Source organism: Dipodomys spectabilis, unplaced genomic scaffold (genome assembly GCF_019054845.1).
Source record: "Dipodomys spectabilis isolate Male_0828 unplaced genomic scaffold, ASM1905484v1 ptg000402l, whole genome shotgun sequence".
NCBI classification, from domain to species: domain Eukaryota; kingdom Metazoa; phylum Chordata; class Mammalia; order Rodentia; family Heteromyidae; genus Dipodomys; species Dipodomys spectabilis.
Window position 1 is genome coordinate 985,694 of NW_024871079.1, and position 7,855 is coordinate 993,548.

Sequence of the window (7,855 nt, forward strand, 5' to 3'; positions counted from 1 at the left end):
CATTTGTTATTTTTGGTCCAAGTTGACTCTTCATCTTTATTGTTTAGTTTTCTATTTTATCTCTATTGGTTTGCTGATTGTGCATTTTGTTTTCCCTTTTTAGTTACTGACATGAGGCTGAAAATCTGAATGCTAGTTAATTACTTCCTATGTTAAAGTAAAATTTCTGCTCTCCACATCTGTTCTACTCTTAGTATAGTATTTTCCCCAGTCCCATATCCTGTCTTGCTGCTCTCATGTATTTTATTTTAGTTTATTTTTATTGTGAAAATACCGTACAGAGGGGTTACAATTACATGGGCAAATAATGAATAAATTTCTTATCAAGCATTGTTGCCTCCGCCTTTGTTTCCCCTTCTCATCCTTTCTTTATTTTATTTTTTATTTAAAGTTTACTGTCAAGGTAATGTACAGAGGGATTATAGTTATCTAAATAAGGTAATGAATTTATTTCTTTTCTAATTTGTTATCCCTTCCCCCATTTTTCTCCCTCTTCCCTCCCAACAGCCCCTCCAAGATTATTTCCAACATATTGTCTTCTGTGTATCATTGTTACATAGGCTCCCCCTTGTCATTTGTCTTACCATTTTTCCCTTTCCCTAACCTAGTTCATATTTACAATAACTAGAGTTATTCAAAATCAAATACAGTGACTAAATATTAATCAAAACCAAATACAGCGACTACAGGGGATAAACTATAGGTGGGGAAAACACAAAAGGATAAAAAGAAATCCTGCAGTACATTAAGAACAACAACAACAAAGAACATGTCTTGGAGTTCATTTCACTTGGAATCACCTTATACGGTCATATGTACATAGCTATAGGGCTATTCTGCTCATCTACTAAGATTATCCTTGATGTACACAATAATGCTCCCCTATTACCCAGTAATCTCACTTCTGGGCATTTAACCAGGTGGCCACAAGCAATGCCACACTAAAGCTACCAGCACAATTATGTTTATCACAGTATTATTTACCATAGAAAAGATATGGAATCAATCTAGAGGCCCCTCAGTAGATGAATGGATTAAGAAAATGACACAAACACACACACACACACACACACACACACACACACGGAATACTATGCTTTCATCAGAAAGAATGATATCACCTCATTTGTAAGGAAATGGAAGTTCTTGGAAAAAAATTATATTAATTAAGCCAGACTTAAAAAAACATAGGTCCTAGAGTTTCCTTTATTTGTAATAATTAGTTTACACCAAGGATAATCTCATGTATTTTAATTAGACATTTTGTCCTATGTTGAGCATACAACATTATTGCTATATTGTTTGTTATTATTTCTGCAAACAGGCAGGTATATTTAAAGAATTATGTTTATCTTATCCAATACTGGAGGAAGAACATCCAAAAGAGCAACCCCTATTAGGAAGAACATCTCGTACTTACTTAGCTTCATTCCTATGTAAGGCTAGTGTTGTCCCTTGTATCCTCATGTTGTACATTACAAATCTATACCGGTTCATCCTGTATCTCTACTATTTTCTACATTATGACCTAAATGCCCCAGCAATTCCACTTTGCTTTACTTTAAAAAAATATTCTCTCTTAATGTTTGAGTTTGGTGTGTGTGTGTGTGTGTGTGTGTGTTTACAAAAAACAGAAGACAACATTTTTCCTCATTTAGAATACATCATTCAGGTCATTATAGGTTGTGGATAATGGGAGAAGTCTTGTTTTAAGGATGAAACATAAAAATATATTTGTGCATGCACCACAGTTTATTAGTCTGTAGTTGAACACTTAACTTCAATTATTATCTTTGCTTTTGTGAATAATGTGAATAACAATGAAATACAGATATATTTACAAGTTACCCAGAGAGAAATAATCACATGATTGGTGGGTCAGATGATATTTCAACTTTGGATTTCTTTAGAAAACTGCATACTATTTTCTACAAGGAGAATACTAACCTGTATTTTGACCAAGAGTGTAGAAAGTTTCCCTTTCTCCACACTCTCACCAGCCAACATTATTACCTTTTGAGTTTTTTTTAAAAGGGCAGGCTTTTACTGTGTGCAGGACCCAAGATGACCTCAGACCCAAATCCTTTTACTCCAACCTCCTAAATGCTTCGAATTACAAGCCTTTACCACCACACCTGGTTCTTTTGATTTTTTTGATGAGGGTTATAATAGTTATGAAGTAGTATCATAGTAATTTTGAATTGCATTTCTCTAATGACTTCTGTTTAAAAAGCATTAAGCCAGCATAGAAGTGGTATTAAACACAACTTTGTAAACCCACTGGCAATTTTCTTTGGGCCTGGCTTACTTCACTTAATATAATTTTTTACAAGTCTTTCCATTTCCTAACAAATGAGGCAATGTCATTCTTTCTGATGGAGGCATAGAATTCCATTATGTATATATACCACATTTTCTTGATCCATTCATCTAGAAGGGACATCTGAGTTGGTTCCATATCTTAGCTATCATAAATAATGCTGCAATAAACATAGTTGTGATAGTAGTTTTAGTATGGTCTTGTTTGTGGTCATTTAGGTAAATCCCCAAAAGTGGGATTGCTGGGTCAAAGGGAAGCTTTATGTGGAATCTTTTGAAGAACCTCCATAATGCTTTCCAAAGTGGTTGCACACGTTTACATTCCCACCAACAATGCTGTATGGTATGGGTTCCCTTGTGGCCACATCCCCTCTAGCATCTGTTGTAAAAATATGGAACGCTCCACGAATTTGCATGTCATCCTTGTGCAGGTGCCATGCTAATCTTCTCTGTATCGTTCCAATGTGAGTGTATGTGATGCTGAATTGAGCACAGAATTTTTTTTATGTCTAAAGTGCAATTGATTTTTTTAAACTACACAATTCAAAAAAAGGAAGTTCAATAGAATTGTCGTAAAATTTTACAACCATATATTTCTTTTTTATTTTTATTTTTTGTGAACATACTGTACAGAGGGGTTACAATTACACGGGCAATATAATGAGTACATTTCTTATCAAGCATTGCAGCCTCCTCCTTTGTTTACTCTTCACATCTCTTCCCAGCCTCCTCCCCCCGCCTCCCCCACCCAATCCTCTCCTCCCCCCTCACCCCGCACCAAAGTTGTAAAGTTCGTTTTCGACATGACAACTTGTACTTCTCATTGTTGCAACGGGTCCACCTGTATCCTTAAATGACTTGTTTTTCCCCATCTCCTCCACAAATTATACCGACATCAAATATAGTGAAAGCAGGGGTTATACTGTGGGGGAGGGACATACAAAGCAACAAAGAAATAATCTTATAAATGCATAAGAAACAAATGCATGAAAGAAAATAAACATTTAAATACATATCTAAGGGTTCATTTTCCTAACATCACATTATCTGACCTTTTTTGCTTGACTCATACATATACTAGATATTGCAAATAAGGGAAACCATGGGACCTATGTTTCTTTGGGCTTGGCTTACTTCACTTAATATAAATTTTTCCAAGCCTTTCCATTTCCTAACAAATGGGGCAATGTCATTCTTTCTGATGGAGGCATAGAATTCCATTGTGTATATATACCACATTTTCTTGATCCATTCATCTACTGAGGGGCATCTGGGTTGGTTCCATATCTTAGCTATGGTAAATAATGCTGCAATAAACATTGTTGTGCTGGTAGCTTTAGTGTGGTCTTGTTTGTAAACATTTGGGTAAATGCCCAAAAGTGGGATTGCTGGGTCATAGGGGAGCTCTATGTGAAGTCTTTTGAGGAATCTCCATACTGCTTTCCAAAGTGGTTGAACAAGTTTACATTCCCACCAACAATGAAGTAAGGTTCCCTTCTATCCACATCCCCTCCAGCATCTGTTGTTATTAGATATTAGAGTTCTTGATTTTTGCCATTCTAACTGGGGTGAGGTGGTACCTTAATGTTGTTTTGATTTGCATTTCTTTTATGGCTGGAGAGGTTGAGCATTTCTTCATGTGTCTATTGGCCATCCTTCTTTCTTCTTCAGAGAAGTTTCTCTTTAAGTCTTTAGCCAACTTATTTCATGGGCAGTTGTAGAACCATACATTTCTTACATAAGCACACATTTAAGAATAAAGTCAAGATTGACATGTCAAAAACAAAATAATTCCAGATGTTTGTTATTCAAGAAACGTATAGGAGGAGGAATTCAACTATTCTGTACAAGGCACCTGTCATAATGAACACTGCAGCAAGTGTTAAGGTTTGTTAAAAGTTTTAATGTTTTAAATATATTTAATTTTGGGAATTTGTTTATATATGCCAAAATTAGGACTGTTTGGCAAGTATAAAACTTTTCTATAAAGTATTTAAGCTGTTATAATAGCAGACATATCCTACTAAGTATGTACATTTCAGAATTTAGGGAAATTTTATTAATGAGAAGTCACAAAGTTTTGTGTAAAGAAGCAGAATAAAGAGTTCACACTTTGTTTACTACACAGTTTCTGTTAAAACTTTAGGGCTTCCTTAGTTTATATGTTAATGAGGAAAAATGATGATATAAGCCATAAACAAATAATGAAATGTGCCATAAATAGTAATCTTAGTGGGTAACTTTAAAGACTGCTCATATTCTATAAAACTCTTGTTGAACATCACAACCTTAGTCAGTGTTAAATGTACAAGAATATGAGAAAATAGTAAAACCTAATATGTAGCATATTTCAAATAGTTAAAACACTGATGTTTTTTATTTTATTAATTAATATTTAGTTATTGGTTTTCTTTATTTGTAGCATCGCTTTACTTGTTGACATATAGTACAACTTTTTTTGGGGGGGCATCCAGTCATGGGGCCTGAACTCTGGGCCTGGGCCCTGTCCCTCAACTTTTCAGCTCAAGGCTAGTGCTCTGCCACTTGAGCCCCAGAGCCACTTCCGGCTTTTTTCTTTTTGCTTATGTGGTGCTGAGGAATCGAACCCAGGGCCTCAGGCATTCAAGGCAAACGTTATACCACTGAGCCACCTTCCCAGCCCTTGTACAACCTTTTGTAAGTCATCATTAGGAGGTGCTTTGAGAAGGTTACTTGGATGGCCAAACCAATTTTTATAGGTGCATGTTAATTTACAAAGAGGAAAATTAAGAACAAAATATGTATTAAAAAATAGAGTCTGAATCAGGAGTGTTGATAAATGTTCACACCTAATATCTTAGCCCTAGGCTGAAGCAGTGGTATTACAGAGTTGAGGCCACAAAACGTGACAGACTGTGTTTTGTTTTGTTTTGTATTTTGATTTTGTTGGTGATGGGGCATGAACTCTGGGGCCTGGGTGCTGTCACTCAGCTCAAGGCTAGCGCTTCCACTTGAACCATTGCACCACTTCCATCTTTTTTGCTTATGGGTGCTGAGGAATCAAACCCTGGGCCTTATGCATGCAAGGCAAGCACTCTACCACTGAGCCACCTTCCCAGCACCTGAGAGACTGTGTTTTAAAAAAAAACCATCTAAACAACATTTGCTTTCTGCTTTGGGTTATATAAGGAAATATATAAATATATTTTTATATTTTTGTGAATTGAACTTCTAAATTTATACTAACTTCAGCCACTTTATCCTTTTCAAAGTCATGAAATATCTCTGAGAGTTTGCTTCTGTGAAAATTGTTTTTGCATTTATAATTTCTTCTGAGTTATTTTTATTTTTATCAAAATAACTTTATATTTCATGTTGATGGGTTATCATACATCAAATGCCTTCAAATGTACATGTAGAGTTTAAAGATAGCAGTATGAATATTCTCATACAGCTCTTGTTTACCTGTTATGCACTTCCAGTATTATGATATTTCTCTCTCTTTCAATCTCTCCCATTTCCTCTCTTTCTCTTTCATGCTCCATGTCTGGTACTTAGGATTTCGGCTGGTTTACTATTCCTTCAGTATCCACTGGTTTTGTGGTAACATGATAGCGACCATCAGTTACCCTTGCATTCTTTAAGAGTTATAACAGTTACATGATATTATTCTTTGCCATTCAAAATGGCAAAACAGCAAATCTAGGAATTCCTTTTCATTTTATTACTATTATAAATTTTATCTCATAAAAATTGTTGGGATGGATAAGATACTGTGACCTGTGACCTAAAAGTTCTTTTTCTTGGGGCTGGGATAGTGGCTCAGTGGTAGAGTGCTTGCCTTGCATGCCTGAGGCCCTGGGTTCGATTCCTCAGCACCACATAAGCAAAAAGAAAAAAGCCGGAAGTGGCGCTGGGGCTCAAGTGGTAGAGTGCTAGCCTTGAGCTGAAGATCTGAGGGACAGCACCCAGGCCCAGAGTTCAGGCCCCACAACTGGACCCAAAAAGAATTTCTTTTTCTTTTACAAACAACCTTTTTCTTTTATTATCAGTTAGTAACTACATATAATGAAAACAAAGCTATCCTATGGAAAGTAGACCGAAGTTGCTCACAGGGATGAAAAACAAAGGAATGTGAGAAGTGAGTACAAAGGATGCCCATCATAGAGCACAGATCCTAGGAGCAATTTATCATGTACACTTTGTGAGAATGACAATGTGCTGGAAGTATAGGTTAAGTCACTGAACAACTGATATATATATATATATATATATATATATATATACACATATTTATATCTGCATATTTATTTATATATGGATATATATGTTTTTATGCCCTTATATATGTACAAATGTATGTTACTATACACACAAGTACACGTATACATATACACATGTATACATGCACACATGGAGAAAGACACATAGTTACAGACAACACAAGTTTCAATAGTTGTTGAATATGCCTTGAGTGGAATGCTTGGAACCAAATATGTTGAAGATGTATTTGTCTCTCAGAATTCTTTTACCACTCCTCTTATCTCTTAAAATTGGTAGTTTTTGACAGATTCGATTTGCAAAATGTGGTGCAAGTGATAGCAAATCACTCAGAAATCTCAGTAAGTAAAGGTCATATGGTGTTTCCTTGCTCCCCACAGAATGCTTGTTCTTGTAGACACTCTCAACAACCAAAGCAGCAGGAGAATACCCTGGTAAAGAATAAAGTTATAAAGCTTTAAATGGCATCCTTACTTGAACTCTTTTCCAACAGCCAGCATCAATTCCTAAGCAGATGAGGGAATCCTCAGAAGACTGGATTCTACATATACATTTAACCAACCCATGTGAAAAGTCTTATGTGAGAAATGCTGACTGAGGTCTTGCTGATTTCCTGGCTAAGAAAATAAGGAAAAAAAGAAAATATTTTTTTAATTTAATTTAATTTTATTTGTGAACATACTGTACAGAGGGATTACAATTACATGGGCAGGATAATGCGTACATTTCTTACCAAGCATTGCAGCCTCCTCCTTTGGTTTACCCTTCACATCCCTTCCCAGCCTCCCCCCTCCCCCCCTCTTTGTTGCTTTGTATGTCCCTCCCCCACAGTATAACCCCTGCTTTCACTATATTTGATGTCAATATAACTTGTGGAGGAGATGGGGAAAAACCAGTTGTTTAAGAAAATATTTTTAATGTTTTAAAGTTTGAGAATAATTTGTAACCTGTCAACAAATGTGTAGAACACAATTATACCAAGTGAAAAAAAATGCTGGCGTTTCATTTATGTGCTCTTGGCCTTGGCAAGTGATTTTAGGTGTGTCAACACAAGTAGAATCAGCAAAAATCAAGCCATCACTTCTTCATTTAAGATGCAAGGAAAGGATACAGGTTGACCCATTTTAACAATGAGATGTACAACACAGTCTATCAGAGTGGGGGTGAATGGGGAAGTTGGGGATGTGTGAAGGAAAACTATGGTAGAGGAAAAACAAATGATGGGGTAACAATGCTCAAGAAGAAATGTACTCATTACCTTACTTAGGTAACTGTA

At 35.9% G+C, this 7,855-nt stretch overlaps 1 non-coding gene across 1 annotated transcript; it reads right to left on the bottom strand.

Moving 5' to 3' along the window:
* Positions 1–2,705: 2,705 nt before the first annotated feature.
* LOC122096922 lies at positions 2,706–2,812 on the bottom strand. Its single transcript, XR_006145434.1, has one exon. It is a non-coding gene; the product is annotated as a U6 spliceosomal RNA (small nuclear RNA).
* Positions 2,813–7,855: the final 5,043 nt, after the last annotated feature.